Below are 17,397 nucleotides of genomic sequence, written 5' to 3'. Positions count from 1 at the left end.
TCAAAAGTATCCTGCTCTAAGAAATTTTTCAAAAGCATTCTACAAACTCCTTAACCAGGCTACTATTGCTATTTGGATTGTTCCAGTTTATTTTAAAATCATTTTTATTATTGCAGGTTATTTATCAGAAGCACCCAATATTTCTGTTTGTATACTTTGTTCTATATTATAGATACTGTTTGTGTACAACAATCTTTATGTGGCTCTTTCTACAGTATTCCTGATACTATAGTCGATACTACACCCTGATCTTTCGAACCAAGGTCATCACTTAGTACTGCATCAAAGCCATCCTTGATAAGCTGTGTTAGCCCTCCAGTTTTACCTACTTTCCTATATTTTTGAATGTAACATGTCTCTCAATATTCAGGACCCAATCCTTGTCAACGTGCAGCCAGGTTTCCGTAATATTTATTTTTTGCAAAGTGTGCAATCGATTTGTTTACTTATTATGAATGCTATGCACATTCTGATGTCAGAACCTTTCAATTTCTTTTAATCTTTGTAAGTCTTGTCTTGGTGTATTCTTGGGTATATTCTCTTTGTCTCTTCCTGCCATTTTATGACCTTCAGTTTCAAACTTTCTGTTTTGCTCTGCTGCTCTGACTGTATCCTCTGAGTTAATATGTGTCCTCAAAGCTTGATATTTTAGTGAGACATAGCCCAATGGTTTGAGGATTTTGGAGCTAGTATGGGAATTGAGTGTAGGAGGAAGAGCTGCTTTTTGCTTGTTTTTTTTGATGCAAAGTTTGGAAAGCCTTTTTATGGGATCAGTTGAAACCCTGGATCAGGGGCCAGAACAAAAGAAAGAGAGACATTTTAGGAAAACCATAAATTCATTGGTTGATAATAGTTACTAATTTGACTATTATATGTTTCTTTCAGGTCGAAGCTAAATAGGGAAAATATTTACAGGTTAAAAATCAAACGACCACAGTGAAATTTTCAAAACTTGGGTTAAGAACTAAGTAACTAAAATAGTGATGCACGGCCAGGCGATGTGTTGTAACAACATTATGTGGGAGCAGGTGGACCTCATTGTTGTTCATACTAACCACGTCTGTAGCAATTGCTGATTGCTTGAGGAAATCTGGCTCAGAGTTGATGAGTTGCAGTCTAAGTTTCAAACACTGACGTAGCAGAGAGCAGGGAGAGTTTCCTGGACACGATCATCCAGAAGGTAGTCATACTTCTTAGACCAACTACCTCAAATTCAGTCATTGGTCAGGGACAGCAGTGTATGCCTATGAACAAGGCAGCCAGAGGGATTCAGGAGGTAGTGCTGAAGGAGCATCAGTCCTTAGGCTTGTCAAAGAGGTTTGAGATTCTTTCTTCCTGTGTGAATGACAGCGATGCCTGTAGACAGGATGAGCAAACTAGGGTACAGGGAGCCATTCAAAAGAGAGGTATAAAGAGAAATCTACTTGTAATTGGAAGCAGTTTACTCAGGAGAATAGGCATTGTTCCCTGTAGCCAGGATTGAGATTCCTGATGGCTGTATTTGCTGATTGGTGCTTGGGTTGAGGATATCTCATTTAAGGTTGCAGAAGAACTTGGAATGGAAGAGGAAAGATCCATTTGGCATGATCCACATGGGTTCCAATGATATAGGTAGAAAGTGGAAAGAAGTTCTGCTGATGGAACATGAGCAGCTAGAGGTTAAATTACAAAGCAGAACCAAAAACGTAATAATCACTTGATTACCACTTGAGCCATGAACTAATCAGCACAGGGCAACTTTTCAGGGAAGACATTGGAGCATCAATGGCAGGAGTTTTTGGGGTACTTTAGGAGCCAAAGCAGAAGTTCATTCCAATGAAGAATTATCTCAAAATAAGTGGTGCAGGCTGGTACAATTGCAACATTTAAGTGGCATTTGAATGGGTATATGAATAAGAAGGGTTTGGAGGGATATAAGCCAGGTGCTGGTAGGTGGGACTAGATTGGGTTGAGATATCTGGTTGGCATGGATGGGTTGGACCGAATGGTCTGTTTCTATGCTCTACATCTCTATGACTCTATAAGAAGAAACATACTAAGGGGAGGACAAGGCAACCATGGCTGATAAGGGAAGTCAGGGGCAGCATAAAATTAAAAGAAAAAGCATACAATGTGGTGAAGGTTAGTTGGAGCCAGAGGATTGGGAAGCCTTTAAAAACCAGCAGCAAATAACTAAAAAAAAAAGCCATGGTGGAATAAGTGAAAAGTAAGCTAGTTAGTAATATAGAAGAAGATTGTAAGAGTTTTTTTAGTCATATAAAAGGTTAGAGAAAGGCAAATGTGGACATTGAACCATGGAAAAATGAGGCTGGGCAAATAGGAAAAAAGAAATGGCAAAGTAACTGAATATGCATTTTGCTTCGGTTTTCACAGTGGAACTTCAAGACAGTCAGGGGCCAGGTGTGAGTGTAATGGCCAAAACTAAGGAGAAGATGTTAGAGAAGCTGAAAGTTCAAAAGGGGGATAAATCCCTGAGTACTGGAAAGTGGCTGATGTAACACTCCCGTTTAAGGATGGAGGGAGGCAGAAGACAGGAAAGCATATGCTTGTTGCCTGACCTCATTTGTTGCTAAGATTTTAGAGTCCATTATTAAGGGTGAGATTGCAGAGTACGTGGAAGTACATGGTAAAATAGGGCTGAGTCAGCTTCACCAAGTGAGGTCATGTCTATCAAATCTGATAGAATGCTTTGAGGAGGTAATCAGTGGGCATGATCTATTTGGATTTCCAAAAACCTTTGCTAAGATATCACACAGGAGGCTGCTAAATAAAATAAGAGCCCATGGAGTTAGGAGCTAGGCACTGGCATCAATAAAGGATTGGCTGACTGGCAGAAGGCTGAAAGTGAGAGTTAAGGGGTCTTCTTTAGCATGGCAGCTGGCAACATATGGAGTTTGACAGGGCTCAGTGCTGGGACCACAACCAATCAGGTTATACACTAATGATCTGAACAATGAACTGAGGGCATTGTTACTAGATTTGCAGATAATAAAAGGATAGGTGGAGGTATGGATAATGTTGAGGAAGCAGACAGACTGCAAAAGGACTTGGACAGGATAGGAGAGTGAGCAAAGAAGTGACAGATGGAGGACAATGTGAGAAAATGTGAGGTTTTGCACTTTGGTAGGAAGAATAGAGATATGGACGATTTAATAAACAGGGAAATGCTTCAGCAATATGAATCACAAAGGAATGTGGGAGTCCTAGTTTAGGATTGGCTTGAGGTTAACTTGCAGGTTCAGTTGGCAGTTGGAAAGCATTCATTTGGGGAAGGATAGAATACAAGAGCAGTGATGTACAACTAAAAATATATAAGGCTTTGGTCAACCATATTTGTGACACCATGAGCAGTTTTGGATCCTGTATTGAAAAAAATATGTACAGGTATTGGAGGGATCCAGAGAAGGTTTACAAGAATGACTCTGAGGATGAAGCGTTTGTCATATAAGGAGCAGTTGAGGATGCTGGGTCTGTACTCGATAGAGTTTAGAAGGATGGGGAGTGGTAGGGTGATGATCGCATTGAAACTTACAGAATACGAGGCCTGAATAAAGAGGATGTGGTGAAGATTTTTCCACTATTAGGAGAGACAAAGACCTAAGGCCACAGCCTGCGAGTGAAAGGCTGTCCCTTTACAACTGAGATGAGGAGGAATTTCTTCAGCCAGAGGGTGATGAATCAATGGAACTCATTGCTGAAGTCAAGTCATTGAGTGCATTAAAGACAGATATAGGTAGGTTCTTGATTGGTAAGAGGATCAAGGGTAATGGGGAAAAGGCAGGAGAAAAGGGTTGAGGAACATATCAGCCATCGTGGAGTTAACTCGATGAGTGGAATGGCCTAATTCTGATCCTATATCTTAAGATTATGATCGTGATCTCCCCTCTGTTACTTAGCTTAACAACTCAGCATTCATTGAAATAGAATGTACATTCTGCAAGCTGTTGCACTAAAATAGCAGTGGGAAAGGAGAGCACCAGCCAACTGCTTCTCACCTAATCAGAATCTACTGTTCTGTAAGTGGTTCATAGGCAGTACATGAGGAGTGAAAAATATTCATACATTTGCAGACCTTTGTGTGAATTATTGCACTAACTTGCCAAGACATCTGAAAAGGCAACAGCCCAGTTTTATATAAAAGCTGGTGAGTGTTTTATTAATCTTCGAGATTTTGCAACAGAAAATGATACAACTTCAGCATGCAATCATTTGCCCACAAGGGAGACCAGAGGACACTATGCAATGTTGTATGCATTTGCTTGAGCCTGTCATTGTTTCTCAAAGAAATGCTCTGTGCTACACCATAAGAAAAACACAGGGAAAATGCTAACCAAGTATTATATGAAGAATTGGGAAATTCCATTCAGACATCAGGTGCTTTCCAGCTTTAACTGTTAAATTAATGCAATTGACAGTTTCAAAGAGACAAATGCTTTTCTTTCATGTTCATCGTGTTACCTTCTTTCTTTCTTCAACATTGTGATGATGTAGGTAGTGAATGTAATTTTAAACAGGTCTTTAAAAACTTGATTTTGAAGCTGATCACAAATGGCATTGTATCACATTAGATCTTCTGTTGCAAAGTGAGTGTGCCAATATGGATACTAGATGCCTCTTTACTGTTTCAATCTTACTGATGAACTAAGGGTTAAGAAAGTCCTATGTGGTTCACTGCAATCAGACGTGTTGCCATTTGCATTGACTAAAAGGTGTTAAGAAACAACAAAAGTGTTGCTGTTCCATTTTGACAGCTCATGTCACAAGAAGCATGGTACCACAATAAAAATATTCAAAAGCAGAAAGTGTTCAACAGTATGAATTACCGTTAATTGTAAGTCTGTGAAGATAACAAATAATGTCAGCTGTGATGAAAGGAAACTGCAGTTGCCCTTTCAAAATATTTGTGGAAAATTCAAGCATGTTGGTTAATACTTTCTCTTTTGAGTGTGATAGCTACTTCTTGCTCTACCAGATGAACATTTCACCTCACACCAGGCTGTCATCTGTTCCTGCTGTTTCTATACTAATGTGATATCTACAGTCTCATAAGTGTACAGAGTTTATTGAACATAATTGTTTAGTAGATGGTAAGAGAGGACATCTTAGTTCAAACCTATAAACTGTTGCTCCAGTTCCATCTGTGATCTGATATCACTATGATTTAACTCCTTTTATGCATACTCAGTTGCTGTACTTAAAGTAACAGTACAATTCTCTCAACTTCACAGTTTCCCAACTTCCCCGGGCTCTACTCTTATGCTACTGGCACATTTTATATTTTAATTGCTCTTCACTTGATCCTCATTGCCACTGATTCAAATCTCCTTCATTAACTTTGACTGGACTTGGTTCAAGTAAGCATGAATCCACTCTCAATTGTGCTTGAATTAATCCTGTCACATTCCACAATACTGGTCTAATATATTTTTTTCTAATCATTCATGGAATGATGGCATCACTGGCTAGGCAGCATCTATTGTGCATCCCTAATTGTCCAGAGGGCAATTAAGAGTCAATGACATTGCTGTGAGTCTGAAGTCACATGTCGGCCAGACCAAGGATGGCAGTTCCTTCCTTGAAGGTCATTAATGAACCAGATGGTTTTTTCCAATAATTGACAATGGATTCATGGTCATCATTAGACATTTTATTCTGGACTTGTAGTGAATTCAAATTCTACCATTTGCTGTGGCAGGATTCAAACCTGAGTCCCCAAAACATTACCTGAGTCTCTGGATTAACAGCAATAATACCACTAGGCCATTGGCTTTCCTTTATGTACTATCACTGATTCCTAAACTTTGCCTTTGTGTCCTAACAAAGTCCCTGGATGAACCTTCTCCATCTTGGTTGTGAAAAAGCAGGGACTTCCAACAATTGGCAACGATATTTCACCTCTCTAGAGCTTGAGGGCATCCCTGGAATGTTTCTGTTCTCCTTGGAGCATCCTGTGACAGTTGAATACTCAACAGAACAGTTACATCAGGAGTCAGATATGTAAATAACATGTCCAATCGAACAGAACTAGTTTTCAATGATTACAGCCTTGATGTTGGACATGTTGGTTTGGAAGAAGATGTGGCTATTTGATTGCATATCTTACCACTTAATTTGGGAACATCCCATATCCTTTGTCTAGGAGACCAACGATTTGTCTCTTCTAGCCTAAATATTGTCAACAATGGCATTTCTACATTCTTCCAAAAATTCACAATTCTTTGAATAAAGAATTTCTTTTGACATCTCAGTCCTACATGATTAAATCTTTATCCTGAATCTGTACTGCCATGTTTTAGATTCTCCAAACAGCAGCAGAACCATCTTATTGTCTACCATTCAAACCACTTCAGAATCTCATTTGTATCAATGAGATCACTTCTCATTTTAAACTCAAGAGAATAAAGGTTCAATTTACCGAGATTCTCATCCTTGTATAACCCTCTCATTGCAGGTAGCAAACAAGTGAATGTTTATTGTACTGCCTTGTAAGTAAATCTTTCCCAAAATTTGAGTCAGAAACTGCACCCCGTATATCTGGTGTAGTCTCATTAAGTTGTGGCAAGCCTCTTGATTTCTATATTCCAATACACTTGTAATAAACATGCTTTTTGCCTTCCTAATTGCTTGCTGTGCCTGTATACTAACTTTTTGTATGAGTACACCCAGGTTACGCTTAACATCAACATGTCAAAGCTTATTGCTTGCTTATCAGGAAGGATATGAGAAAGCCAAATTTCAATCAATCATAATACTACAGGGGAAAAGGCAACGATACTGCAGGAAAAACAGCTGCTAAATGGTTGATTTTTTGAGTGAGGCACTGCCACAGAGAGAACAACAGGGAATTTTAGGCTACCACTGCTCAGAGGTAGTCAATTTTCTTAAGCGTGTTGTTAGTTCAGCTATTAGTGCATTCAGGATTGTTTAACGTATTGCACTCTCACCAAATCACATCTAACTGTAGGTGCTTCATTGATAGCTGACTTGTCATTCAAACTGCATCCATTTCTTCTGCAGTAGGTTTTTCAAATCACTATCATGGAGAAGAATAAGGGCAGTGGGAAACAAAGGAACACCACCATTTACAAGCCATTCTGAGCTGGATAATATGTTGTTTTCCTTTACAATGGTTGAGTCAAGTTCCTGGAAATCCTTCTGTACTGGATATTTGGTGTGACAAAAAGGCAGCCCATACAAGCAAGTCATTATAACCAGTAAATACTGGTCAAGTCCATGAAGCCTACCTTCCCTGAATGAATTTTTAAAAATGCTGTGCTAACCTAATTATTGCATTCCTCTCTTTGTCCTCATGAGTGCAAAGTGAAAAACAAACATCCTTTTTCATCAATATTCAAATTATATAGTGCCAACTGACCACTTACAAATTGCACATGTTTTGAAATATATTTTGATTTCCTATTCTTATGGCAGAAGTGAATAACCTCATTCGTCCACATACTATAGCCCATCTGCCAACTTGTTGTCTCCTCATTTATCACTTTACACCCTCTCTGTTTTTTTTAATAATTGAACTCCAGCTGGTTTTATATCATCAGCAATCTTAAATACACTATTCACCTTCTCGTTAGCCAATTCATTCCTATAGATAGTAAAAAGCTGAGGCCCCAACACTAATTTGTGCACCAGTAGCCAGAACCTGCCAATTTGAAAATACCCTTATTCTCCTTTCTCTTTGCTATTCTCTCCATTGTATAGTAAATCCTCAACTCAATTAGTTTATTAGCTTTTTGTGATCAACTGCCGTTTGAAAATCCAGATATACCACATCTACATCTACTGATTTTGCTTTCTCTACTCTAGAAGGTAAATCCTCCAAAAACTCTAATACAATTGTCAACCAATATTTGTCTTTCTTAAAACCATATTGACTTCACTCATTGCCTACTCATATTATAAGTGTCTCAGTTTAATGTTTAGTCCTTTGGAGTAATAGGGTCCAGCACTTTCCCAATGATTGATGCCCGGCAGTTCGTCATGTATTTGCATTCTCCCTTCTTTCTTGAAGAGTGCTGTCACATTTCCTAGCTTCCAAATAGTTTGTGCTATTTGAGAATGTAGAAGATCTTGAAAAATTATTATCCTGAGCTTTTAGAGAAAAATAACTAGATTGATACCTGGAATCTGGAGTTATGCCCAATGAGGGAAGTTTGGACAGAGTGGGCTGTGCATTAAATCTGCAATTACCTCCTTCAGAACTCTAGATGGAGTTATTATCAGATCCTGGTAAGACTGTAGTTGCTGTAATTCTCCATTACCCTTTTATCACAGCAGATATTAATTTCCTGAATGTCTTTGGTCTTTTTAGCACCTAGCATATCTTTATCTATAGCATAAAACTTGTGTCTTCAACAGTGAAGATGACCCGGCACCTTCCCTAGTCACTGCACGAGGTATAAAACCTTTGCCCGCACCACCCCGCTCACCTCCATCCAAGGCCCCAAAGGATCATTTCACTTTCAGAGGAGATTTCCTTGTACATCCACCCACCTTACCTACTCCATCCATTTATCTTGGTGTGGTCTCCTCTACATCGGGGAGACAGGACACCAACTCACAGAGTGTTTCAGGGATCATCTCTGGGACACACACGCTCCAAAAAAAATCCCACCGCCAGTGGCCAATCACTTCATTTCTCCCTCCCTGTTTTCCACTGGCCTTCTCCACCGCCAAATCATATCCAACTGCCAATTGGAAGAAGAATGCCTCATCTTCTGCCTTGGGGCCCTACAACCACACAGCATCAACGCGACTTCACCAGTTTCCAAATCTCCCCTCACCCCCACCCCATCCAGATCCAACCACCAACTCAGCACCACCTGCTTGACCTGACTGTCCTTCCTGTCGAAGAGCGTGGTGCTGAAAAAGCACAGCTGGTCAGGCAGCAGCCGAGGAGCAAGAGAATCAATGTTTTGAGCATAAGCCTTCATCAGGAATGTCCTACCTGTCCATCTTTAACTGTCCTACCTGTCCATCTTACTTCCCATCTATCTACTCCATCCTCCTCCCCGACCTATCTACCACCGTCACTGCCACCTTCATTTACCTATCACATTCCCAGGTACATTCACCCATCCCCACCGACCCCATGACCTACTCCTCCCCCCACCCTCCTTGCATTTATCTCTCAGCTCCCTTGACCCACAAGCCTCATCCCTGATGAAGGACTTATGCTCGAAACATAGACTTTCCTGTCCCTCGGATGCTACCTGACTGGCTGTGCTTTTCCAGCACCACACTCTTCAACTCTCATCTCCAGCATCTGCAGTCCTCACTTTCCCTCTGTCTTACGTGTCCACCAGCCTTCCTACTTATCCACTCCACCCTCCCCACTGACCTAACACAATTACCCCCACCTGCATTCAGCTATTACCTTCCCACCTACATTCTACCCATCCCCATCCCACACTCCTATTTATGTCTCTGCCCCTTCACCCTCCACATTCCTGATGAAAGGACTATGCCTGAAACTGAAAAATGTGTTGCTGGAAAAGCAGGTCAGGCAGCATCAAAGGAGCAGGAGACCTGCCATGCTTTAAATCTAGCAAGTGGAAGTGCCAATGTTGGCAATAAGTGCAGGAAAGGTTCATGGTGAATATAGGTTGGTAACAATGTTGGAGCATTTACCATCATACAAACATTGGAAGCAGAAAGTGGCCACCCAATCCATGTGTTTGCTGCATAATTCAGAAGTTTGTTGTTTGAATTACTTGCTATTCTACACTGAATAATCTTAGATTCTTGCTAGGCAAGAAAATCAATCTATCTCTGTCTTAAATGTATTCAACGACCCTGCCTCTACTAACATCTGAGGCAGAGTTCCAAGGTTGTATCTGTCTTGAAAGAGTTAAGCCTAACTTTTAAACATTGCTCCCCAACTCTAAACTCATTCACAAAAGGAAATATGGTTTTCACATTGCCTTGTCAAGATTCTTTATGATCTCATTTACTTCAGTCAAGTCATCCCTCACTCTTTTAAATTCTAATGGAAACAAGTCCAATCTGCCCAAACTTTCCTTCTTGGATATGCCCCTTGTCTCCAGGTATCAGTCTAGTTATTCTTCTCTAAAGGTTCAGGATATACTATTATTATCCGGAAACCTGGGTGTTAATGTAGATAGAACAATGTATGGTTATAAGCTTGGTTAGTATTTTAGATGTTAAAATTGCGTTTGATTTTTCAATTCTGTGATTGGTGTCAGGTTGTTTGGATATTTCTTTACATACATTTTAAATTATGCATTTAAAACCCTTGATGTGAATAATCAGTGCTTTAGAGACAAAGGTAGAAAAAAGTGGCTTTTGCTCAGCAAGAAAGATCTCCTAGGGAACAGGAAGACAGAGGCTGAAACAAATTATTTTCAGAAGATAGAAACATCCAAAAGGTCAGTGAGTGTACAGGTTTCATTTTGAAAGAATAGGTCTTTCAAAAACAAAAAAAAATGTAACAGCAGCAGTGCAGTTAACACAGGATAAAAGAGGTCTCATCTGGCTCAAGTTCCAGCAACAATAAGTGAGCTTTGTTAGTTGTTTAGGAGAAAGTGAGGACAGCAGATGCTGGAGATCAGAGTTGAAACATGTGGCACTGAAAAAGCACAGCAGGTAAGGCAGCATCCAAAGAGCAGAAGAATCTACATTTCGGGCATAAGCCTTTCATCAGAAAGGGCTGAAGGGATTATGCCTGAAATGTCGACTTTCCTGCTCCTCGGATGCTGCCTGATCTGCTGTACTTTTTCAGCGCCACATTTTACGACTGTGTTAGTTGTTTGTTTAAAGGGCTCAGAAAGCGTCATTAACTGACGGAATCACATTGAGTAAAAGATGGAGTTTGCCAAAAATAAATCAATTGCAGCCATTTCCACTGAACAAGGATTTTTAAATTGGAAACAGGATGAACTTTCATTGAGTTTTAAATACCTGTAATCTGTGTTGAGTGTAAAAGGCAATGCTGAAAAGTAAATACTTAACTCTAATATTTGTAATAAGACCATTTCAAATACTTCTTACTTGGGAAATATACCGTGTTTTTTCCATTTTATATTTATAATTCCTTATGATATTAAAAGTGCATTGCAACTTTCAAAAAAATGACAAAATAAAACTTTAAGTTCATAAGACCAGCTTTCACTCTGGGATCTGACTTGCCCAGCATTGCAATCACATAAAAAGTGAACAAAATTCATATTTTCCCACACAGTACTCCATCTGCCAGAATTTTGCCCACTCATTAGTTGCATCTATATGTATCATCTTTAAGTTCTGTTCACAACATTTGTGTCCTCGGCAAATTTAGCAACCAAACTTTGGCACATCCCATTTAATTACTTATATCTTTTTTAAAAAAAAGTCCCCACCATAGAATTCTGTGGAACTCTACACTTACTATTTCCTGTCAATTAAAGAAATACCCATTTATGCATACTGTATGTTTTTGTGCTAACCAGCCAATATTTTATCCAAAAGGTCAGTGAGTGTACAGGTTTCATTTTGAAAGAATAAGTCTTTCAAAAACAAAAAAGAAATGTAACAGCAGCAGTGCAGTTAACACAGGATAAAAGAGGTCTCATCTGGCTCAAGTTCCAGCAACACTGCACTATGTCGCTCCTGCACTATGAGCTCCTATGCTGCATAACGACTTTTGATGTATCGAATGCCTCCTGAAATCCAAGTACATTACCCCTAGAGGTTTCCCTTTATCCATAGGATATGTTGCTCCTTCAAAGGACTCCAGTAAATTGATTTAACATAATTTTACTTTCACAAAGCCTCATTGATGCATTCCAATTAAATGTGAAGCTTTTTCGAGTGCTTAGATATAATGTCCTGAACAATTGATTCAACTATATTCCCCATGATAGATATCAAACATTTAAACATAAATTACTGGAAAAACTCAACAGGTCGGGTAGAGGAGACTGTCAAGCTAGCTGGCCTACAGTTTCCTGTTTTCTACCTCCTTAACTTCTTGATCTAGTTTCCAGATAATGTTTACATTGAGTTTATGAATCAACCCTGCTTAATTGAGCAATGCTAGATCTAAAATTGGGCTGTTTGAAATTTGGCATTCTTGCATTTGTCCTGATGACAAACAACTTTGGCAATATGCCATTCTTCCCAGCAATGTTTCAGAAGTCAGAATGAATAGTTTGCAGTCTTGAATCCCAGTACAAAAGCAATATCTTAAATGTGGCACCTTAAATGAAATAGAATCTCCAAAGGCATTTTATGGGAGCATTGTGAAATAAAAATGAAACTAAAATAAATAAGTGGATAATAAGGTGATACAGTAGTAGAAAAAGATTCTGTGAATAACTGAAGACTGGAAAGAAAAATGGGAAGTTCTGGTGGAACTCAGATCAGGCTACATTTGTGGAGAGAGAGGAACAGAATTAGCATTTCAAGTTCAGTCGGACGCTTCTTCAGATCACAATATATTATATAAAGTGATACCATGTCAGATAGGAGATAATGTTGTAAGAATATCGTCACGGGCTATTAATCCAGAGACCCAGGTTAATATTTTGGGGATATAGGTTAGAATCTAACAAAGACTGATGGTGAAGTTTGAATTAAATTGATAAAATCTGCAATGAAAAGCAATTTTACTGTTGACCATAAAACCGTTGCTGACGTTTCTTTTGAAAACCATTTATTTCACCAATATTCTTTATGGAGGGAACTCCTGACATTCTCGTCTGTCCTGGGCCACCTGTAACTTGAGGCCACTGCAATGCACATTCAAATAGTCTAGGAAACCCCTAGTTTGTACGTATGCCTTTTTGAAATATTTGTTTGTGGGATTTTGGCATCACTGGCATGGCCAGAATTTAATTACACAGAGTGAAGTTAAAAGGTAACAATGTTGCTGTGGATCTGGTGTCACATGTAGGCCAGACTAGCTAAGGATGGCAGATTTCTCTCCCCTAAAGGAAATGTATGACCATTTTAGATTTTGACAACTATCAGCAGTGAGTACATGGTTGCCATTAAGCTCACTTGTTATGCTCCAAAGTCTCACTAGAGAAATGAAACCAAGTGGACGACTGGCAATGAGCTGAAAAGGCAATGGCAGTCAGTTTTACTTACCTTGCAAAGCCTTATTTTCAAAATGGACTGCAGTGATTGAAGAAAGCAGCTCACCACCACAATCTTAAGGATGAGCAAACAATGGACGGGCAAAAATGCTGATTTAAGCTTGTCCTGACCAATCTATCTGTAGTAGATTTACATGCCTATGACAATATGGCTGGAGTCACCACTGCACAGGCATTGTGGCGTTGAAGCCTCGCCTTCACATACTTTCCCTCCAAATGGATTTTGAACAGCAGTAGCATCTCAATCCTGGGCATCCAGTTAGCACTGTGGGCCATCAGCAGAAACAAACTTGTATTCACCCACAATCTGTAACCTCAACATAACTCCTGCTATACCATTATCAATAAGCCAGGGAGTCAACATTTGTGCAATTAAGAGTGTAAGTGGGCATGTCAGGAGCAGCACCAGACATACATAGATTGGCTTGGAAACATTAAAGGGCAACAGCTTGGAAATATATTACAGTTCCTTCATTGTGGTCATTATTGCTGAACTTCATTTCTAGCAGCATTGTACACTACAAGAATGCATTGATTCAAGACACAACTTAACATCATCTTCTCCAATGCAATTGAGAAAGAGAAATAACTGTTGATGTAACCAATGATTTCCACATCCCATGAACAATAAAAATAATACCATACAAGCCAGACCTCAGCCGATTCATTCACACCATGTGTTATCGAAAATAAGCTGAAGGCATTGGTACTGAAAAGGTCCTGACAACATTTGGTATTTTTCCTGAAGATCTGTACTCTAGCACTAGCTCCATACCTAACCAAGCTGTTCTAGTCCTGTTGCAATGTTGGTATCTATTCAGCAATTTGGGAATTTGGCTAGGTATGTCCCAGTTGAGAGTGTCGTGCTGGAAAAGCACAGCAGGTCAGGCAGCATCTGAGGAACAGAAGAATCCATATTTCGGGCATAAGCCCTTCATCAGGAAGGAAGGAAGGAGTTGTGGCTGTGGTAGCATATCTGCTTCAGGATATAGCTGAAAGGCTTCAGGGCGGAGGAGATGACTTGGTGGGGGGCGGGGGGGGGGGGAGTGCAGTGAAAGAGAGAGACTTATTGTGATCCTTGTAGAAAGAGGAAGAGAACTTCTTCAAAGTAGGCATCCATAGAAGAGGCTTCGCAGTAAGATTGAAATCAACTAGGAGAAAGTGAGGACCTCAGATGCTGAAGACCAGAATCGAGAGTGTGGTGCTGGAAAAGCACAGCAGGTCAGGCAGCATCCGAGGAGCAAGAGATTCGACGTTTCGAGCATAAGCCCTTCATCGGGAATGAGGAACTAGGTATGTTCCATCCAATCCAACCAATTACCATCGCATAAGTCTACTCTCAATTGTGGATGCATCATTGATAGTGCTACAAAGCTGTATTTGCTCAACAATAATCTGCTCACTAACACTTGGTTTGGTTCTGCCAGGCCTAGCCTTGATCCTAGCATCAACACAAAAACTGAATTGAATGAGGGTGACTGCAAGTAACATTCATGCCACACAAATGCCAGTCAATGTGACTATCTCCAACAACAGAGAATCCAACATTAATCCTTGACATTCATTGTCAATGCTGAATCCTCATTTGCAATTTGGTGGGGCTCACCATTGATGTGGACTAAACTAGATTAGACATATACAAGAAAAATTCAGAGACAAGGAGTTTTTTGGTGAGTAATTCACTTTCTGACTCCTCAAAACATGCTCAAATCTGTATGGTGAAGTCAGGAGCATGATGGAATCCTCCCCAATTCCCTAGATGAGTGCAGCTCCAACCACATTCAAGAAGCTCAACATCATCCAGGCAAAGCAGTCTCTTTGATTAGCACCTCATTTACCATCTTCTGCATTCACTCCTTCCACCACAAAGACACTGTAGCAGTTGTGTACCATCTACAAGTTGCATTGAAATAGCTCACCAACGCTTCTTACAAAAGCCACTTCTGAATACCACTACTTCAAAGTTCACCTCCACATCACACAACATTGAATTGGTGGACTTTATGAGCACACATGGAAGGATTTGGATCCAAGGTATAAAATTTTAAAATCAAAGTGTTTCTTTCCTGTGAGCCATTGTAAATCAACAACGCGGTGATATTAGATTCCTGGGAGTTGGTGTGAGCAGGGCAACACAAGCAGCAAGTAGTAGGACCAAGTGAGCAAATTTTTAAATGATCTTGAGATTACAGAGGGTAAAACATGAGAGACCAACCAGGATGACATTGCAATATTCAAACCTAGAGGAAACAAGGCATGAATGAAGATTTCACTAATAGATGAGCTGAGGGAGGGAAAAGATGGGGGATATTACTGAGATGAACACACCCAGATGAATATATAGTTGGAAGCACACCTTGGTGCTAAGTAGGAGAGCATGCTAAAGTATAAAGATTCAGGTTTAGTCTGTTGTTAGGGAGAAAGATGGAGTCAATGAAGGAAGGTTGAACAGATTATGTTAGAGCCAAAAATGCAAGCACGTTAATCAACAAAATGGTCGTTAATCTTGTTGTGCTTTCGGCTCCACTTGACTCCCTCGTCAGTCAAGAATTACTGAAATCAATGTTGAATAAATTTAAAGATCTCATATCTAATATGTTCTGGAGAAGACAATTCCACACTGTAATGAACATCTGAGAGAAAGAAATAAAATGCCCCACCTTTGTTTAAACAGAGGACTTAATTCTTAACCTACGTCTCTCATTTTAATCTCTCCCACAAGAGAAAACATTCTCCAGTTGTCCACTCTATCCATTTTCCTCAAGATCTTGTTTGTTCAATAAGGCCACCTCTTATTCCTTCTAAACTCCAGCGTGGAGAGGTTTAATCCATTCAACCTTTCTTCATAAGGCAAGCCCATATTCTGGAATGATTCTAGATTAGAGTGGTGCTGGAAAAGCACAGCAGGTCAGGCAGCATTCAAGGAGCAGGAAAATTGACGTTTTGGGCAGAAGCCCTTCATATTCCTAATGAAGAACTTTTGCCCGAAACGTCAATTTTCCTGCTCCTTGGATGCTGCCTGACCTGCTGTGCTTTTCCAGCACCACTCTAATCTAGAATCTGGTTTCCAGCATCTGCAATCTTTGTTTTTACCATATTCTGGAATGAGTTCAGTGAATCTTCTCAGAAATTAAACTAAGACTTCTGATTTTCAATATTTATTTGAAGCTTTGATTCTGTTTTAAATCTAAGTTATATGTGTTGGAAGTTCCAAATGTTGCTGATAGTTTAGAGTCTGAGTGAAGTTCATGTGGGTTAGTCAAAGGTAAATCGGCAATTGACGATGGCATTCTTTTGGCACTGTCACCGACTTGGATGAAGTATCCACTTTACTAACCATTGTGAGTACTTCAACCAATGGAATATTCCTGGAACAGTTTTCTTCTCGTTAGCAAGAGTATGTGGAATAAGAAAGGAGATTCTGCAGGAAAGGAGACAACGTGGAAAAAAAAAGTAAAGAAGAAGAAAAACTAAAGAAAAGGAGACAAAAACATACAGAGAAAAGAAAATTGCATTTGAAATCTGTCCGCCTGGGTCAGTGCAATTGAACTATTCAGCATTTCACAAAATTATAAGTGCTAACAGCCTTCATAAAGCCTTGCTGTCTGGAAACGGTGCATAAGCTATGTGTTGTGCACCACTGTTATAAAGAGATAAGATTGAAAATTGGTCTCTGTTGCTGGCAGTGAGCAGTTCTGTGCTGCTAAAATAACCTTAAAGTGCAATTTGCAATGTCCATTCAGAGATAGATCACACTGAAAGATACATGTGTAATTGAAAGTTACTTTAATCTAGTTCAATTTGAAAGACTTTGCCCTTCACCTCCACAGAACTAAATTTGAAGCTTATCAGCTTCTGACCTTGACTGAAAATAATTAAAGGTACTAATAAAGATGACTGCTGAGGAACATAAGGTCAATAAAGACATCCCCATTTCTGAAAACTGCATATGAATTATTTTCCTCCTATATTCAAAATGATTTCAAAATTTAACATTAAATTACAGATGCCATGTCATTTACATTTTTAAATTAACTTGTTTCATACTTACTTGAATATCAAGTTAGTTTTGCTGTGGTACTATTCAAAAGAATGAAGATCAGAGGCATAGAGAATTGTCAAAGGAGTGAAGTGTTGAAATTCTGTGCTGATTGGAATATGCAAAGAATAAAAATGATCTTGGTATAGCAAGGGGTTGGAGCTATTATGTTTGATATCTGCATGCCTTCCTGAATTGAAATAATGGAGATGTGAATAATGGGCGAATGTTCTGGTTCATGTTAAA

General features: G+C 39.5%; 1 protein-coding gene across 1 annotated transcript in view; it reads left to right on the top strand.

Moving 5' to 3' along the window:
* Positions 1 to 17,397, top strand: part of thsd7ba (thrombospondin, type I, domain containing 7Ba) — a 578,787-nt gene that overhangs the window by 518,359 nt on the left and 43,031 nt on the right. The window lies entirely within an intron of this gene.

Source organism: Hemiscyllium ocellatum, chromosome 7 (assembly GCF_020745735.1).
Source record: "Hemiscyllium ocellatum isolate sHemOce1 chromosome 7, sHemOce1.pat.X.cur, whole genome shotgun sequence".
Taxonomy (NCBI): domain Eukaryota; kingdom Metazoa; phylum Chordata; class Chondrichthyes; order Orectolobiformes; family Hemiscylliidae; genus Hemiscyllium; species Hemiscyllium ocellatum.
This window is presented reverse-complemented; position numbering and strand designations above follow the sequence as displayed.